Source organism: Balaenoptera borealis, assembly GCF_965194805.1.
Source record: "Balaenoptera borealis genome assembly, chromosome: 10".
NCBI classification, from domain to species: Eukaryota; Metazoa; Chordata; class Mammalia; order Artiodactyla; family Balaenopteridae; genus Balaenoptera; species Balaenoptera borealis.
The window spans coordinates 75,355,441-75,375,959 of NC_138874.1; the positions used below are offsets into that span (position 1 = coordinate 75,355,441).

The 20,519-nt window shown below is 36.4% G+C and overlaps 1 long non-coding RNA gene across 1 annotated transcript in view; it reads left to right on the forward strand.

Moving 5' to 3' along the window:
- Nucleotides 1-10,806: 10,806 nt before the first annotated feature.
- The window catches only part of LOC309604724, a 63,826-nt gene continuing 54,113 nt past the window's right edge, over nucleotides 10,807-20,519 (forward strand). Inside the window, exon 1 of the long non-coding RNA XR_014231020.1 lies at nucleotides 10,807-14,771. This is a non-coding gene — a long non-coding RNA (uncharacterized lncRNA). The remainder of the gene's footprint in view (nucleotides 14,772-20,519) is intronic.

Below are 20,519 nucleotides of genomic sequence, written 5' to 3' on the forward strand. Positions count from 1 at the left end.
GGTACATGGAAGGCATCCAGTATAAATGAATGAATGAATGTTAGTCTCATTACCTTTTAAGTTTACCTTATTTTTATTTTCCATCTTTAATCCTTTGGGATATACTCACAGAAAGTAGCAAAGTTCAGGAAACACCTAAGCACTCTAGCCAGATTTACCCAAACTTAATTTTCAAACTTTAACTGCAAAGCCAGCCACACAATGTGCAAGGGACAAGTAGTTATCTTTTTTTCTCCAGTAGGTTATTTACCAGTTAAAATTCACTGAAATGATTTGGGGCATTTTTTTCCTCACTGCTTACCCTCCCAATTATATGCTGAGCTCAAATAATTTTTTTTAAAACTCAGCCTGAGCCAGTTTGTATTGCTTATAACTAAGAATTTCAAGAAATAAAATAGCCATAATAAAGCATTCATACAAGTTTATAAGAACCAAAGAGCCCAGTCAAAAAATATCTGGGAAGATTTATTAAGATTTTAAATGCACATATCATTTGATCCCCAATTATTTTTCTGAGAAAGTACTAGAGGAAAAGGTTCAGTTTATAAAGATATAAACCAGAATAGTTATTTCATCACTGCTTGTTGTGACAAAAAACTGGGAAGAGCCAAAATATCCACAAGTTGAAAACTGCTTAATACCTTTAATGTAACAACACTATGAAATACTATGCACTTGTTAAAATAATTTTTTAAACAACTTTATTGGAGTATAATTGCTTTACAATGGTGTGTTAGTTTCTGCTTTATAACAAAGTGAATCAGCTATACATTTACATATATCCCCATATCTCCTCCTTCTTGTGTCTCCCTCCCACCCTCCCTATCCCACCCCTCTAGGTACTCACAAAGCACTGAGCTGATCTCCCTGTGCTATGCGGCTGCTTCCCACTAGCTATCTGTTTTACCTTTGGTAGTGTATATATGTCCATGCCACTCTCTCACTTCGTCCCAGCTTACCCTTCCCCCTCCCCGTGTCCTCAAGTCAATTCTCTACGTCTGCGTCTTTATTCCGGTGCTGCCCTTAGGTTCTTCATAACCATTCTTTATTCTTTTTCTTTGTTTTTAGATTCCATGTATATGTGTTAGCATATGGTATTTGTTTTTCTCTTCCTGACTTTCTTCACTCTGTATGACAGACTCTAGGTCCTTCCACCTCACTACAAATAACTCAATTTTGCTTCTTTTATGGCTGAGTAATATTCCATTGTATATATGTACCACATCTTCTTTATCCATTCGTCTGTCGATGGACACTTAGGTTGCTTCCATGTCCTGGCTATTGTAAATAGAGCTGCAATGAACATTGTGGTACATGACTCTTTTTGAATTATGGTATCTCAGGGTATATGCCCAGTACTGGGATGCTGGGTCCTATGGTAGTTCTATTTTCAGTTTTTTAAGGAACCTCCATACTGTTCTCCATAGTAGCTGTATCAATTTACATTCCCACCAACAGTGCAAGAGGGTTCCCTTTCCTCCACACCCTCTCCAGCATTTATTGGTTGTAGACTTTTTGATGATGGCCATTCTGACTGGTGTGAGTGATACCTCATTGTGGTTTTGTTTTGCATTTCTCTAATGATTAGTGATGTTGAGCATTCTTTCATGTGTTTGTTGGCAATCTATATATCTTCTTTGGAGAAATGTCTATTTAGCTCTTCTGCCCATTTTTGGATTGGGCTGTTTACTTTTTTTGATATTAAGCTGCATGAGCTGCTTGTAAATTTTGGAGATTAGTCCTTTGTCAGTTGCTTCATTTGAAAATATTTTCTCCCATTCTGAGGGTTTTCATCTTGTTTATGGTTTCCTTTGCTGTGCAAAAGCTTTTAAGTTTCATTAGGTCCCACTTGTTTATTTTTGTTTTTATTTCCATTTCTTTAGGAGGTGGGTCAAAAAGGATCTTGCTGTGATTTATGTCATAGAGTGTTCTGCCTATGTTTTCCTCTAGGAGTTTGATAGTGTCTGCCCTTACACTTAGGTCTTTAATCCATTTTGAGTTTATTATTGTGTTTGGTGTTAGGGACTGTTCTAATTTCATTCTTTTACCTGAAGCTGTCCAGTTTTCCCAGCACCACTTATTGAAGGGGCTGTCTTTCCTCCACTGTATATTCTTGCCTCCTTTGTCAAAGTTAAGGTGACCATATGTGCGTGGGTTTATCTCTGGACTTTCTATCCTGTTCCATTGATCTATATTTCTGTTTTTGTGCCAGTACCAGACTGTCTTGATTACTGTAGCTTTGTAGTATGGTCTGAAGTCAGGGAGCCTGATTCCTCCAGCTCCGTTTTTCTTTCTCAAGATTGCTGTGGCTATTCGGGGTCTTTTGTGTTTCCATACAAATTGTGAGATTATTTGTTCTAATTCTGTGAAAAATGCCAGTGGTAGTTTGATTGGGATTGCATTGAATCGGTAGATTGCTTTGTGTAGTATAGTCACTTTCACAATGTTGATTCTTCTAACCCAAGAACATGGTATATCTCTCCATGTATTTGTATCACCTTTAATTTCTTTCATCAGTGTCTTATAATTTTCTGCATAGAGGTCTTTTGCCTCCTTAGGTAGGTTTATTCCTAGGTATTTTATTCTTTTTGTTGCAAAGGTAAATGGGAGTGTTTTCTTAATTTCACTTTCCAATTTTTCATCATTAGTGTATAGGAATGCAAAAGATTTCTGTGCATTAATTTTGTATCCTGCCACTTTACCAAATTCATTAATTAGCTCTAGTAGTTTTCTGGTAGCATCTTTAGGATTCTCTATGTATAGTATCATGTCATCTGCAAAGAGTGGCAGCTTTACTTCTTCTTTTCCAATTTGGATTCCTTTTATTTCTTTTCCTTCTCTGATTGCTGTGGCTAAAACTTCCAAAAGTATGTTGAATAATAGTGGGGAGAGTGGGCAGCCTTGTCTTGTTCCTGATGTTAGTGGAAATGGTTTCAGTTTTTCACCACTGAGGATGATGTTGGCTGTGGGTTTGTCATATACGTCCTTTATTCTGTTGAGGTAAGTTCCCTCTATGCCTACGTTCTGAGGGTTTTTATCATAAATGGCTGTTGAATTTTGTCAAAAGCTTTCTCTACATCTATTGAGATGATCATATGGGTTTTCTCCTTAATTTTTTAATATGGTGTATCACATTGATTTATTTGCATATATTGAAGAATCCTTGCATTCCTGGGATGAACCCCACTAGATCATGGTGTATGATCCTTTTAATGTGCTGTTGGATTCTGTTTGCAAGTATTTTGTTGAGGATTTTTGCATGTATGTTCATCAGTGATATTGGCCTGTAGTATTCTTTCTTTGTGACATCTTTGTCTGGTTTTGGTATCATGGTGATGGTGGCCTTGTAGAATGAGTTTGGGAGTGTTCCTCCCTCTGCTATATTTTGGAAGAGTTTGAGAAGGATAGGTGTTAGCTCTTTTCTAAATGTTTGATAATATTCGCCTGTGAAGCCATCTGGTCCTGGGCTTTTGTTTGTTGGAAGATTTTTAATCACAGTTTCAATTTCTGGGCTTGTGATTGGTCTGTTCATATTTTCTATTTCTTCCAGGTTCAGTCTCGGAAGGTCGTGCATTTCTAAGAATTTGTCCATTTCTTCCAGGTTGTCCATTTTATTGGCATATAGTTGCTTGTAGTGATCTCTCATGATCCTTTGTATTTCTGCAGTGTCAGTGGTTACTTCTTTTTCATTTCTAATTCTATTGATGAGTCTTCTCCCTTTTTTTCTTGATGAATCTGGCTAATGGTTTATCAATTTTGTTTATCTTCTCAAAGAACCACCTTTTAGTTTTATTGATCTTTGCTATTGTTTCCTTCATTTCTTTTTCATTTATTTCTGATCTGATCTTTATGATTTCTTTCCTTCTGCTAACTTTGGGGTTTTTTTTGTTCTTCTTCCTCTAATTCCTTTAGGTGTAAGGTTAGGTTGTTTATTTGAGATGTTTCTTGTTTCTTAAGGTAGAATTGTATTGCTGTAAACTTCCCTCTTAGAACTGCTTTTGCTGCATCCCATAGGTTTTGGGTCACTGTGTTTTCATTGTCATTTGTTTCTAGGTATTTTTTGATTTCCTCTTTGATTTCTTCAGTGATCTGGTGGTTATTAAGTAGTGTATTGTTTAGCCTCCATGTGTTTGTATTTTTTACAGATTTTTTCCTGTAATTGATATCTGGTATCATAGCGTTGTGGTCAGAAAAGATACTTGATATGATTTCAATTTTCTTAAATTTACCGAGGCTTGATTTGTGACCCAATATATGATCTATCCTGGAGAATGTTCCATGAGCACTTGAGAAGAAAGTGTATTCTGTTGTTTTTGGATGGAATGTCCTATAAATATCAATTAAGTCCCTCTTGTTTAATGTATCATTTAAAGCTTGTGTTTCCTTATTTATTTTCATTTTGGATGATCTGTCCATTGGTGAAAGTGGGGTGTTAAAGTCCCCTACTATGATTGTGTTACTGTCGATTTCCCCTTTTATGGCTGTTAGTATTTGCCTTATGTATTGAGGTGCTCCGATGTTGGGTGCATAAATATTTACAATTGTTACATCTTCTTCTTGGATTGATCCCTTGATCATTATGTAGTGTCCTTCTTTGTCCCTTGTCATAGTCTTTGTTTTAAAGTCTATTTTGTCTGATATGAGAATTGCTACTCCAGCTTTCTTTTGATTTCCATTTGCATGGAATATCTTTTTCCATCCCCTCACTTTTAGTCTGTATGTGTCCCTAGGTCTGAAGTAGGTCTCCTGTTGATAGCATATATATGGGTCTGCTTTTTGTATCCATTCAGCCAGTCTATGTCTTTTGGTTGGAGCATTTAATCCACTTACATTTAAGGTAATTACTGATAGGTATGTTCCTATTACTGTTTTCTTAATTGTTTTGGGTTTGTTATTGTAGGTCTTTTCCTTCTCTTGTGTTTCCTGCCAAGAGAAGTTCCTTTAGCATTTGTTGTAAAGCTGTTTTGGTGGTGCTGAATTCTCTTAGCTTTTGCTTGTCTGTAAAGGTTTTAATTTCTCCATCAAATCTGAAGGATATCCTTGCTGGGTAGAGTAATCTTGGTTCTAGGTTTTTTCCCTTCATCACTTTAAATATGTCCTGCCACTCCCTTCTGGCTTGGAGAGTTTCTGCTGAAAGATCAGTTGTAACCTTATGGGGATTCCCTTGTATGTTATTTGTTGTTTTTTTCTTGCTGCTTTTAATATTTTTTCTTTGTATTTAATTTTTGATAGTTTGATTAATATGTGTCTTGGTGTGTTTTCTCCTTAGATTTATCCTGTATGGGACTCTCTGTGCTTCCTGGACTTGATTAACTATTTCTTTTCCCATATTAGGAAAGTTTTCAAGTATAATCTCATGAAATATTTTCGCAGTCCCTTTCTTTTTCTCTTTGTCTTCTGGGACCCCTATAATTCAAATGTTGGTGCGTTTAATGTTGTCCCAGAGATCTCTGATACTGTCCTCAATTCTTTTCATTTCTTTTCCTTTATTCTGCTCTACAGTAGTTATTTTCACTATTTTATCTTCCAGGTCACTTATCCGTTCTTCTGCCTCAGTTTTTCTGCTATTGATCCCTTCTAGAGAATTTTTAATTTCTTTTATTGTGTTGTTCATCACTGTTTGTTTGCTCTTTAGTTCTTCTAGGTCCTTGTTAAACGTTTCTTTTATTGTCTCCATTCTATTTCGAAGATTTTGCATCATCTTTACTATCATTATTCTGAATTCTTTTTCAGGTAGACTGCCTATTTCCTCTCATTTGTTCGGTCTGGTAGGTTTTTACCTTGCTCCTTCATCTGCTGTGTGTTTCTCTGTCTTCTCATTTTGCTTAACTTACTGTGTTTGGGGTCTCCTTTTCACAGGCTGCAAGTTCGTAGTTCCTGTTATTTTTGCTGTCTGCCCGCAGTGGCTAAGGTTGGTTTAGTGGGTTGGGTAGGCTTCCTGGTGGAGGGGACTAGTGCCTGTGTTCTGGTGGATGAGGCTGGATCTTGTCTTTCTGGTGGGCCAGTCCACGTCTGGTGGTGCGTTTTGGGGTTTCTGTGGCCTTATTATGATTTTAGGCAGCCTCTCTGCTAATGGGTGGGGTGTTCCTGTCTTGCTAGTTGTTTGGCATGGGGTGTCCAGCACTGGAGCTTGCTGATCGTTGAGTAGAGCTGGGTCTTGGTGTTGAGATGGAGATCTCTGGGAGATTTTCACCATTTGATAGTACGTGGAGCTGGGAGGTCTCTTGTGGACCCATGTCCTGAACTTGGCTCTCCCACCTCAGAGGCACAGCCCTGATGTCTGGTTGGAGCACCAAGACCCTGTCATCCACATGGCTGAGAATAAAAGGGAGAAAAAGAAAAGAAAAGAAAGAAAGAAAGGAAGGAAGGAAGGAAGAAAGAAAGAATTAGAAAAAATAAAATAATTAAAATAATATATAATTATTTAAAAAATTTTTAAGTAATTAAAAAAAAAAGAAAGAAGAGAGCAACCTAACGAAAAAACAAATCCACCAATGATAACAAGCGCTAAAAATTATACTAAAAAAAAAAAAAAAAAGGATAGAGAGAACCCTAGGACAAATGGTAAAAGCAAAGCTATACAGACAAAATCACACACAGAAGCATACACATACACACTCACAAAAAGAGAAAAAGGAAAAAAATATGTATATCATTGCTCCCAAAGTCCACCGTCACAGTTTGGGATGATTCGTTGTCTATTCAGATATTCCACAGATGCAAGGTACATCAAGTTGATTGTGGAGATTTAATCCGATGCTCCTGAGGCTGCTGGGAGAGATTTCCCTTTCTCTTCTTTGTTCGCACAGCTCCCAGGGTTCAGCTTTCGATTTGGCCCCGCCTCTGCATGTAGGTCACCTGAGGGCATCTGTTCTTCACTCAGACAGGATGGGGTTAAAGGAGCAGCTGATTCAGGGGCTCTGGCTCACTCATGCTGGGGGGAGGGAGGGGTATGGAGTTCGGGACGAGCCTGCAGTGGCAGAGGTCAGTGTGATGTTGCACCAGCCTGAGGCGCGCCGTGTGTTCTCCCGGGGAAGTTGTCCCTGGATCTCAGGACCCTGGCAGTGGCGGGCTGCACAGGCTCCCGGGAGGGGAGTTGTGGAGAGTGACCTGTGCTCGCACACAGGCTTCTTGGTGGCAGCAGCTCACACCCGTCTCTGGAGCTCCTTTAAGCGGCGCTCTGAATCCCCTCTCCTCGCGCACCAGGAAACAAAGAGGCAAGAAAAAGTCTCTTGCCTCTTCGGCAGCTGCAGACTTTTTCCCGGACTCCCTCCCGGCTAGCCATGGCGCACTAACCCCTTCAGGCTGTGTTCATGCCCCCAACCCCAGTCCTCTCCCTGGGATCCTACCTCCGAAGCCCAAGCCTCAGTTCCCAGCCCCCGCCTGCCCCGGCAGGTGAGCAGACAAGCCTCTCGGGCTGGTGAGTGCTACTCAGCACTGATCCTCCGTGCGGGAATGTCTCCGCTTTGCCCTCCGCACCCCTGTGGCTGCGCTCTCCTCCGTGGCTCCGAAGCTCCCCCCCTCTGCCACCTGCAGTCTCCGCCCGTGAAGGGGCTTCCTAGTGTGTGGAAACCTTTCCTCCTTCACAGCTCCCTCCCACTGGTGCAGGTCCCGTCCCTATTCTTTTGTCTCTATTTTTTCTTTTTTCTTTTGCCCTACCCAGGTATGTGGGGAGTTTCTTGCCTTTTGGGAAGTCTGAGATCTTCTGCCAGTGTTCAGTAGGTGTTCTGTAGGAGTTGTTCCACATGTAGATGTATTTCTGATGTATTTGTGGGGAGGAAGGTGATCTCCGCGTCTTACTCTTCCGCCATCTTGAAGCTCCTCTGCAGTGCAATGTATGATAGCTGTTAGGGAGAATTTATTTTGTGCCAGATACTGCTTTAAGTTTTTTACTTACCTTAATGTATTAAACTCTTTAGGGAAGGCACTGTTACTGTGTGCATTTCATAAATAAGCATACGGAAACCAAGAGGAATTCCAAGAGGTGGAGCAAGGATGTTTCACACATTCAGTCTGGATGATATTCTGTTTTTAAATAATATACCATAATTCTAGGCTTTTCAAAGCCCCCAAATTTCTCTGTTTTATTATACAAAAAGAATGAAAACATAAGAATAGATAACCTATTTTTATTCTCCTCTGTCAGGTAAGACAGGCTCTCCACTGAAATAAGGCAACAATATTTAAGGAAGATAAGAAATATTTAGAAAAAGACTCATATGAAATGTAATCTTAGTTTTCATCATATATGCAGAAAAAGAAAAAAGTCTTAAATCATTATTTAAAAATGGAACTACATGTTATATCACCTTTGAGGATCATTTCCATTTAATCAAAAGAAAAATAATGAGATTTTCTTGCTTATTATAGGTACCTAGTACAAAAGGAAAACTTCTGTCCTCACTGAACACTGGCTTACAATGTACCATTTACCATGAACCCAAAGATGTTGACATTGAGCTAAAAATGTGTTAAGGGTTTAATTTCAACACATCTTTGGCATCACCTTGGGTACCTTATTTAATATGGTCTGTGAGTACTGACAGTTAAGCATTATTCTTCTTATTTTTAAAAGAGTATTATGTAGTCCAAGGTCAGACAGAAGTCAAAAATAAGGTACTCATGATATTCTTGATGAGTTCATTCCTTTCTTCTAACAACAGTATCCCATAGAGCATAGGTATGCTAAGAAGCAATGAATACCTAATTAAGACAAGCTTTTCAGCATAACTGAGACAAAAGTATCCAATTTAGTAGGCTGAACCACAATGGCAACCACATCATTTTATAGAAATGTCCTTAGAATTTGCAGCATAATTATATAGAATGGCTCATAGAGAGGAAAACTTAAAAGTTATGTTCGATTTTTTAAGTTCCATAGGCATGGAAACTGTAACTAAAGAATGCTACTTTGTCACAAAGGATTTATTAATGGCATTCCTTACTTCTCCAGATCTTTTTAATGCTATAGGTAAAGTGTACTGGATTAGGGGAAAACTTTCATTAAACACCAGAGCACAGAGACAAAAGCAGCATAGTGTCTGTGGGTTCTATTCCTGGCGCCACTAGGGTTTTTACTCACTGAAATGGAACTTGTCTTTCTGGTATACTACTTCTTTAGTGATCAGGATGTTTTACAGAAGCAGGAAGTCTTATGACCTTTAATATAATTGCCAGGTTTTCATTAAGATACATGTTATGGAGAGATTTTAGTCTCCTGGTTGTAAGAAGCTCAGTAGGTAATTTTCCTGTAAGAAAAGATGGACTATGCTTTGTTTCTTTCTATGACAAATGATGTGATGTCTCATTTTAATTTTTTGTTATATCTTCTGCTGTAATTGCTGTCAATGGGTAAAAAGTTCAAATCCACGTGATCTGTGCTTTTAACAAACAAAAACATGTGCTTCAATTGATTTTCCTTTAATATCTCTATGTGTTTGGGGGCATCTGTCTGTTTGGAGGACATAGTGTGTAAAACATAGTTTTACTGATGAAAAAAGATGTCCTAGTAAAAGGTAAGTATGGAATTAGAATTCACTCAAGTTTTCAAATTTAGTTCTCTGGACTCAATATAAAGAAGTCTTGACAGTTATTTCATGGACTGAGGTACAGGATGCATATGTTCAGACAACGACAAAATCTCTTTTTTATGTAAGACAAACCAGATTTCATGTTAAAAAGTAAGTTTGGTATACTAGTTTTACTTTTCAAATTGTTTCACTGGTAGGTGGGCTAGCTGCTTTACTCTCAGTACCCGTTAGAGATTGGCTCAGTTGTTGGTTATTTATAATTGGGGTTATTTAGAATGACATGTTGATGGCTGTAAATGCCTGCTTGCAGTTTATAACCATGTGTTTTATACTACCTCAGCTGCCAATGGCTGCACTAATCCAGAGGGAAATAACCATTGATTTTTTTTTAAGTTTTAGGAAATAACACTTACGAGCTTAGTCTCATCTGACATTGATCTGTAAAAGTAATGTTTCTCAACTAAGAGTTGTCAAAAATATAGAGTGTTTTGGTTATGCGCCAACTTTCAGTTTCAAAAACTCATTCTGAGAACACTAATGTGCAAGGCAAAAAATGGTACAAATAGAACAAAAGAATGGCAAAAGCTGCCTCTAGGTGAATTAAACATAATTTGTCTCACCCCTGACTTGGTAACTGTACACTTGAATAATTTCCAAAACTATTCAGCCTGAAAACAAAATCAACACCATGTCTCTTTGGCAAGGTTGACAGTGGCAACAGAGAGACACTGAAGAAGGAAAAGGAAGGTGGATACAGAAGGAGAAGTCATTGTAAAAGTAGACTAAGGCTGTACTTCTTGATACTAAATCATAGCAAAGATGCCATCAGGTTACTCTTGCTTCAATATTGAGATAAATTATTGATATTTTCATTTCAGTTCTCTTTACTGCTGAAATTTTAATTTTATTCTTTGGCTCCTCCAGTTTAGGCTGTTTCTTTACACACTAAATGTGCTAGAAAGATGGATTTCCAAATAGTTTCATCTGACTAGTCAATCCATTCAGTATCAAAAATTGCCTCTGTTGCTCTATTGAACTAAACGGTGTGATTAATTATAACAGTTATTCACTTCATATTCTTTACCCAGTCATTGCCTTTCTTATTCCTACCAAAGAAAAATGTAAAATATAAATCAGCTATGTAGTACTTCAGATCATTTGTTCAGTTTGGACTGAATGGTCAAATGGTAGAATGGGGTTAACAAGTTCACTTCTTTCTTTTATATTTGTAAATTTTCATGTAGACCTTTTGGGATATGTTTTAGTTCGCTCATGCAAAGTCAATAATTGTTTAACATAAATTGGGTTTAAGAATAAATTCACTTTCTTATATATGTCTTTTCTACTTTCCAAATATGTCTCTCTTACTAATATACTGTCATACAAGCTATAATTTTTCTTTGTAGCATATACCATGATAATAAGCAACTACATGTTTTTGTATTAAGCAGAGCTCTTTAGTTATTAAAAGTCAGAAACAGAACTTAAAACAGTTAAATGAAAAGAGGTGCTTTACTGATTCATATCACTGTGAAGTCAATACTAGTTTGAATGGTTACATCCACGTGATGTACGGTGCAAGCATGAACAAAGGTGAATATATATTCAGGTAGGGCAGGGAGAATGGAATTCAAGGGTCTTATATGAAACATTTCTAACCTGTAAATATTTAAAGGTAGAGAATACCCCTAACTGTCTTTGTAATACTTGCATAAAGAGGACCCAGACCCACTGAATCAGACTTTTAAGGAGGGAAGTTAAGAAACGTGTATTTGAATAAGCTGTAAAGAAGAATCTCAGAGAGCACACTGCCGTTGATCTACAGAGAAGACTCTGGAACACAGCTGTACATTACCTATGAAGTAAAAATACTAAATAAATATTACATTGAAATACACATTCTAAAGGAAATATTAAAAAGAAAATACATGTAAAATACAGTACAGAAATAAATTCCTAATATTTATACTTAATGTTTAGGCCTTTAAATTTAATGTTTATATATATTAAACCATTTCCTCTGTAGTCTGATAATGCTTATATTCAAAGGAATGAAAAAAAGTTGCTCAGAATTATAATATGATCTTACCTTAGCAGAGCTTCCACTCAGAAAACATCTGCATTTATCGTGCTGTGGTGTATTCCCCTTGACATAGTACCCAAAATACTATTCACGGAGGAAGTAATTTCACACTAATTTGAGTACCTGGAGCGTAATGAGAACTATAAGTACAATTCAAAGGATTCTTTCTAGTGCCTATAAGATTGGTTTGGAAAGAATGCTTAATTTGTACAGTTGGAACACATACTATCAGCAAGCAAATCACATCCTGGGACCTGCTTTTGGTAAGGCAGGAGAAACTTTCCAAACGGAGATTTTACGTTTTCTTCTCTTGGGATTTTAAAGAGGAGGGGAGGGAACATTTGAAAGCATTTCTTTCTAGAATCACACTCATCTTTCTAAGATATAAATCTGATCATATTTTCTTTCATATAGTTCCACAAATTCCGCCTTGCCTGCAGGATAAATTCTGAAAATTTAAAAATTACTAGACAGAGACTAAATTTACTAGTTACTAGACTAAACTAGTTACTGCACAGACTCAGAAAGAACAGATATGCAAAGAGAAGCGCCTCTTAGAATCCAGACCCTCTAGAGGCACAGCTTCACTTTCTGGGTGTTCCTCAATTCTGTTAGATCATTCTGTCTCCTTACAATCAAATACCTGTTTTGATTAAATATCTTGAGTGAGTTTGCATGTTTTCTATCAGTGTTAGTGTAACCGTACAAAATGTTTGCCTTCGAGAATCCCAGTTACAGCTATATTCCTGCATCCCATTCAATTCAGCATCAGCATCTCCTGGGTTTCCATTTTGAAGAACAAATTATTGTTCAAAAATTATGAAAATAACCTGTGATGGGTTCCACAGGACTCCACTTTGTACTTTCCACTCTGCACTTTCCACTTTGCTTTTGTCTAATTAAGCATTTTCAGTGAAGATGGCTGTCAAAAAAAAAAGATGGCTAATTGTGCAACTCTCTTTCCCTCAGCTGTTTTACATACAGCATTACAAACTCCTTCCTTACAAAAAAAATTACGCAGGGTGAGCTCAAAAGGAAAACTGGAGAAGTATTGAATGCTGTTGGGCCTGATGGACGTTTGCTGGATGTTTGGCAATGCTGTCATGGCTTATCCTGTTCCTTTCAAAATGCCCTACCATTCTAGATTGCTAGTAGATAGGGTCAGGAAGAGATGGGAGAAATTGTACTTTACGGTGTTCACAAAATATGCTCACAAAATGGCTGAATAGTTCTGCTATAGCACTTATAAAAATTATTATGAGCATTCTTGCTACTGAAGTTGATTTTGGTTTTTAGGAACACATTTTTATTCTGCAATAAACACTTTTAGAAATAATAAGTTGAAAATATGATTTTAATTACTGCATTTTAAATACTGAAAAAGGTACCAATTAAAGTATAATTTGCATAAAATATTCATTGACATGTAACACCATTGGGGCTGTAGTGATAATAGTGATATCACAGAAAACATGAAAATAAGAATACATGAATCTTTTAACAGCATTAATGCCCACTCCAAAAGTCAATAATCTAGAAGACTATACTTGAAAACAATGGAAACAGATTCAACTGCAAAATCTGGGTTTGCCTGTCACAATGAGAGGCCTGACTTTTCATTGAGAAAAAATGACTGTCCTAGAGCACAAATATAAGTGGAATGATAGCTTTTAATGTGTTAGCACTGTTAGTAGAACTACCTAAATATTTAAATTATGCTTGACTTATGTCAGTTTCAACAGGTGTTTTGAATAGGTTATCGCAAATTAAGGGTTCCATTTTTTTATACAAATCTTGGCAACAGATAAACTTTTAGAAGTTGATTCCATAAAGGTAAAACACCTGACATAATTATTAATGCTATTGTAAATTCATTTAAAAGCTCAATATTTGGAGAAAATAGTTTTGTGACAAAATTTAGTTTTGGGTAGAACACAATATTGTGGTTAAAAATGTTCATAGGAAATTAAGACATTCATGAACACAAATGTACTTGGAATTGGTTATGGAGACATAATTATATAAATAAGCTATGATATTTTTATAAATCAAAATCGAAGTTATAGACTAAGTTACAAATGTTTTCAGTATACAAAGATTAATTTTACTACCACATTTGTTAATAATTCCCATGTTAAAATAAAAACATACACCTTGGAATACATCCATTGACTCTTTATTGATCATCTACCATCAGGTAGACTTCAAAATTATTTGTACCTTTGCAGAGCTACTTTGTAAATCTACATAACTGTCCTAAGATGATGTTGAACTGTTTTTGTAAATGCTCTAATTTTAGTTACAAAAGTTAGCTGAAAATTTAAATCAAGTATTCAATGAATACAGAGGTTTGCAATCTTTTTTAATCCAAAATGTGGCCCTTCTCAGTTTCTATTGCCTGGTTGGTTTTTTATTTGTTTTTTCTTTGTTGTTGTTTTTTGAATGTCTCCTTCCTGAATACATCCAGCTGTACTGGATGAGCTGTGCTTAACTAATTGACAGCTGATTGCTCTATTGTTTTCAACCGTGCCCTGCAGCATAAATTACTGCACAGACAGATCCAATGATATACTGGCTCCTTTAAAGGGGTTGTTTTTGAGGTCAGGGTTTCAGGTTTGTTCTGATTCCAGGAAGGCTTTCTTAGCCAACTCTTTCCCTGTTTGTTTCTGGAAAACTTGCTGGGCTACGGTTTAGTTTATATCTCCCATAAAGCTACTATCCTCCACTTAATTGCTTTCCACTAAAACCATTGTTTTTGAGAGTGTCCTTAGGCCTGAACTTTCTCACATTCCCTTTCAAATTAGGGAGAGCTATAGAGCTCTCTATTAGCATATCTTGCCCCCTGGGCAAAAACTCAGATATGGCTCTGGAGCTGATCCTGGGATAGTGGCTTGTTTCTGAGTGGTGCTGCTGCTTTAGAAGCAGAGCTCTGGGTAGGTGTGACAATCTGTGTTTTTTTTGTTCGCTTGTTTTAATTTCCTTTTACCTTTACAAAGAGAAGAATGTAACCTCTGTTCTAAGAATGAGCTGGGGCAAAGGCAATTTGGTCACCAGTATTCTCAGTGTGCTGCACCTTTGCTGGAGCCTCCGATTCTGAGTGGCAGTCTGCCTAGAAGAATGGAGCCTCCAACTCACTTGGAATTTAGCCTCTACAAAAGGTAACAGGGAAAAAAAAAAAAGGTAACTAGGTAGAGAGGATGAGAAATATTGTTGTCCCACACCCCTCTGGAACATGTCATAACCTTCAACTTGGAGGTGGGAGAACAATTCCTGTGTTCTAGTTGCACCCACCTGGAGTTGAGTTTCCATCTTACTGGGCTCAAGAAGGTGTGTGGGAGGGAGGGAGTAATTCATGGTTCAAATGCCAGAGACTCTGCCTTACTGAGTGACAGTAGGTTTTCTTGAATAAATGTTTCTTAGACTGCAGTTTGTTCTTAAGACCATTTCATAAGACTTAAATATGTTCTTATTGTTTTTTCACCAGTTGCTATGGTCTAAATGTTTGTTCACCTACTCCCCAAAATTCATATGTTGAAAATCTAACACCCTGTGTGATGGTATTAAGAGGTGAGGTCTTTGAGAGGTGCTTAGGTGATGAGCCTGCAGGAAGGTGATTAATGCTCCTATAAAAGAGGCCCCACAGAGCTTTCTTACTCCTTCCACCATGTGAGGGTGCAGGGAGAAGGCACTGACTATAAACCAGGAAGAGGGCCCTCACCAGAATTCAACCATGCTGGTGCCTTGATCTTGGATTTCTGTTCTCCAGAACTGTGAGAAATAAATTTCTGTTGTTTATAAGCTAGCCAGTCTATAGTATTTTGTTATAGCAGCCCAAACAGACTAAGAGACTAGTTATACATGCATCAGTGGGGAGCATATCTTGACAAATTTTGCCTGGTACTATTAATTTATTGTGAATTATATAGAGTACAGTATGTATGGGGTTAAGATAACTGATTGGGCAGACCATAAAAGTGCAGAGAAATGAATGAAACCTGGATCACAGACCAACAATGCTGAGTTTACACATTAGGTAGTCATTAACAGGTCAAAGTTATCCAAAATGTAGTAGAGAATACTACAGATGCCTTAAAATTAGATCTTTTAAAGTATTTTTGTGGGGAATTCCCTGGCTGTCCAGTGGTTAGGACTCTGTGCTTTCACTGCCAGGGCCCAGGTTCAATCCCTGGTCAGGGAACTAAGATCCCACAAGCCACATGGCACAGCTAAAAAAAAAAAATTGTGAAAAATTCATGTGTGTGTGTATATATATATATATATATATATATATATATATATATTTATATACGAACATATATGTATGAAATTCATATATAAATGTATATAACAGATATATAAAATACAAAACATAATTCATATATAATTTCTATAAATAGAGATTATTTTATATATTTATATATAAAATTTCATGCATATAATCTCCATTATATATATAATAATGGAGATAATTTTAGTCAATCTAACAACCTATCATCAAGATTTAACAAATTTCAACATTTGCCATATTTACTTCTTTTACTTTTAGTTTACTAAAGTATTTGAATCAAGTATGCAATCATGAAATGATAGTGTACATCTCTTAAAAGAAACCGTTTTTTTAATATAACAGAATTTAAAAGTCTCTTAATTCATCTAGTACCCAATCCACATTTAAATTTCTTTGATAGCTAAAGCAAAATAGTATTTTTATCATTGGATGATTGAATCAATATCAAAACAGGTTTTTTTTAAGAGAATTACCATTTGTGAATATTTCTTAATTTAAGACATTGGCTTGGAGAGAGGACATCTGTTTTCCTTTACAATGTTCAGAATCCTAGAAATCTGATTGCTTCTTTGTGGTATGATTTAACTTGTTCTTATATTTCTTGTATTTCTTGTGAATTTAAAAATAGATGCAAAGGCTTCAGGAAATTTTGTTTACCATTTTTGCAAGACCATAAAAATAGGTAGTTGTATCTATTTAATTTTACCTTAGGTCATGCAGCACAGGATGCTGGAAATTCCACCTTGAGTGACTGATCATCTGGTTCGGATGGTGACAGCCTGATTCCTCCAGTGTAAATTTATCTTTTTCCCCTTACAATGAGCAGATAATTAGGATAGCAATGCTTTGATATCTTGTGAGTGTACAGTCCCCAAACAAGTTTTCAAGTACTTGTTTTAGCATCTGTTGATAATTATTACATCTTTAGGGAGTATAAAAAGGCAATTTACTGATAAAATTATTTACCTACATTTTTGAAATCAGAATTATAATGTAGTAAAGCCTATTTACTCAATCATGGCCTTCTAGTTGTCCTTACAGACAGTTGCATCAGGAAAATCAAAGTAAAAGCTTAATTCTTTTCCTTTAATTTATCAATTTTCAAAGTCAGTATTTGGTGAAGTAGCTATTTTCAATAGTGACAATTTTTTTTGTTTGTTTTTTGAAAATCATTGTGAAATCATGGACTTTCAGATAATCTATATGTCTCAATCAGTTGCATACATTGTTTTTTGTTTGTTACTGAAATTGTCACATCTTTGCCCTGCCCTGTGGGATCCTTTTCAGATGTGCACCATGCCTTTTTGTTACAACCGTTAGTCTTTCGGTTTTTTTGTTTCTTCGTTTCTTTGTTTTCTGTCACGAAAAATAATGTTCTGCTAATACCCATCTTATGTTTCCTGCCTCAGACCTTAATTCAACCATTTTTTCCAAGGAGCTCTAGTTCTTTCATTTGAAAAGGAAACTTAACGACAAAAATATATACATGATTAGAGTACATATCATTACTGGCAATTGCTTCCCAGTAATCTTTTCTTTTTGGTGGTCAAAATTATGAAATAAGCATTTAAAAATAAATAACAATGAGTTCATACTGCTATTTCTAATTCTCATTTAACATTATAGAGTTGTACTCATTTCTTTTAGATTTTACTTGTATATATATATATATATATATATATATATTTTTAACCAAGGACATTATTTCTAACAACATTTTGTAATTTTTAATTTAACACAATTTCTTACAGAATAAATGCAGTTGTTTAAAAATCACTTTGATAGTTATTTTTTGACCTGAAACATTAAAATGTCTGTACCCTAGAAAATAAGTGAAAATTATAACATAGTGCAGAGATCAGGGTAGGGAATTTTCTAGTGTTCAAAATTGAAATTCTGTAGGTAAAAATCACAGTATGAACAATCTACACACAGAAAAAAGTTTAATTCAGAATTTTTTTCCTCTAATGAGTAGTTGTTATCAACTTCACTTGCAATAGAGATAGTGGGTAACATGTTTAGAATAAACATTTTCTTGCCTCTACCCACAGTTTTTGTATCAGCAGTTACAGGAAATCAAAATTATAAGAAGCTTCTCAGGTAATTTTGAGGTACATGGTATACCAGACCATGCCTTGACTGATACTTATCTGAAAGCTTTTTGATGCTGCTTCTTACAAAAATGAATTACCCTGTGTAGCTAGTGATAGGTAATTCTCATGTAAGCTCCAAATTGTTGTTGCTTGGAGAGCTGCAAGTGTGCTTGAGCCAAGACTAGAGGCAGTAAAAGGAAAGCGAGAACCAGAGAAAGAATCCTATGCAGAACTCCTTAATGAAACAAAGCATTCTGATTCTACAAAACATTGCATGTTTCAGTAGGCTGCATTAAAAAAAAAATTTGGTTAAATAAATAACAGTTTTGTTATAGCACACTAAATCTTGTCATCCTTGGCAAGATTTAAGTCAAACTTATGTTCCTTGAAAAAAGTTTGTACATCTACAAACAAATAAAGCCCTATCATCTGGTGACAATGGGAACCAATATTCATAATGCAGGGTACCTTAATTACAAAGATAATGAAATGACCAGAGTCACAGCTAGCTGGCCTAGAGTTTGGGGATCTAATTACAAATTCAGATCTGTCTAGGAACACTGCTATTTGGCCCTATCTACATATATATTTTTGTTTGCATTATATATATATATATATATATATATATATATATATATATATATATATATATATATGTATGTATGTATATATGTGTGTGTGCGTGTGTATGTTCTGTTTGGCCCTACTTGCTAATACATATTTTACTTATATATCAGTATCAGTAAGGATAATTCTGTCTTATGGATGGCTGGCACTTCCAAGACAGTGGCAGAGATTCCAAGAATGTCCCAATTCGTTTGTTCCAATTGTATACTCCTGATCAGGAAACATGGAGCCAGAAGAATAATGGAATGTAGGGGTAACATTTGACTCTTTCCCCTGGAACAACTCCTGCTCACCTAACAGAACAAGCCTCTATTTGACAACAGCAGTTGGGTAGAGGCTGGGAGTCAATCCCAATCGTATTTCTGTAATGCACATCAAAGAAGTTATATTATTATGGGCATCTGACTTTCTGAAAATAAAATGAACTCTCAAACTGGAGAGAGATTGGTTTTAATACCAGTTGTATTAGAATATTTGCTTTTTTAAATCTTGAAATATTATTTCGCTGAGCTATGAAGAACTTTAGGACTCACTCACTGCAGCCTCCTATTTACAGATTAAATGTGTACATTATGTCAGTTGCTAGAGTGATTAAGTGACTTAACCCAAGCTAATTTGTAATGTGTAGAACTGGAACCCAAATATTTGTAGTTGTAATTCAGTGCAAACATTAGGGAAGTGCAATTTAATATAGCTGCTTTGTAATGCAAGTCAGCAGGTCAGCTCCGTTTGTAAGAATAAATCCCTGTCTTCCTAAAATTATGTTCTTTCTTACTTGTTTAAGTAGGATTTTTAGCTTATACTTTTTGCACTGCTACTTTAGCTTATTAAAGGCAAAAAAATAACAAAACAGTTAAACTTATGGTAAATAACATAGCAGGATTTCAGATAAACAAACATTGTTTAGCTCCCCTACTCTGCAAAGATCTCATCTCCTCTGGGTAGCATGAGTAGAAAGGAGAGAAATGATTAGGAAGTAATTGATGGTGATCAAATGGAACTTCCTTAGTTCAGTTATAGACTCCTTGTTATCTTAACTTCATTCTTTTCTTGGTGGCACTACAAACTGATTAAAATATTGTGGGGTTGTTTCATAATAGTGTGAGCCTTTATTTTATATAATTAAATTTTTAAACTCAGTTTCTTACATAAAATTTCTAGGTAGACCAAGGCACCAACAGAGCTAATGCCACTTTGCTGATGGTCAGCTAATCTACTGAGGTATTACACACTTCAAAGAAGGAAAGAACTGGAACAATCAGAAGTATTAGTACTGAGAAACCATCTATGGGGGTAGTATGTGTCATACCAGCAAAACATTTAACATAAATGAGAGTAGGTAGGTAGAGACAGAGGGGAGTAGAGGAATGACTGAGGGAGAGAGGTCTTGTTTAAATGCTTATTTTGAAATCCCCCACTTTTAAATATACAATAATACAGAGATGGTTTCCAGAACTGAGGAGATTCAGTGGAAATGAAACACAAAATTACCTGAAGTTTCCTGCTGAGATTTTTTAAAATGTTATTTTGTTTTTTTCCCTACCATCTCATCTTTTTTTTTTTTTTTTTTTGCAAATGTTTGCTTATTTTTTATTTATTTATTTATGGCTGTGTTGGGTCTTCGTTTCTGTGTGAGGGCTTTCACTAGCTGTGGCAAGCGGGGGCCACTCTTCATCGCGGTGCGCGGGCCTCTCACTGTCGCAGCCTCTCCCGTTGCGGAGCACAGGCTCCAGACGCGCAGGCTCAGCAACTGTGGCTCACGGGCCTAGTTGCTCCGCGGCATGTGGGATCTTCCCGGACCGGGGCATGAACCCGTGTCCCCTGCATTGGCAGGCAGATTCTCAACCACTGCGCCACCAGGGAAGCCCCCATCTCCTCTTAATTAAAGCAAATCTTTA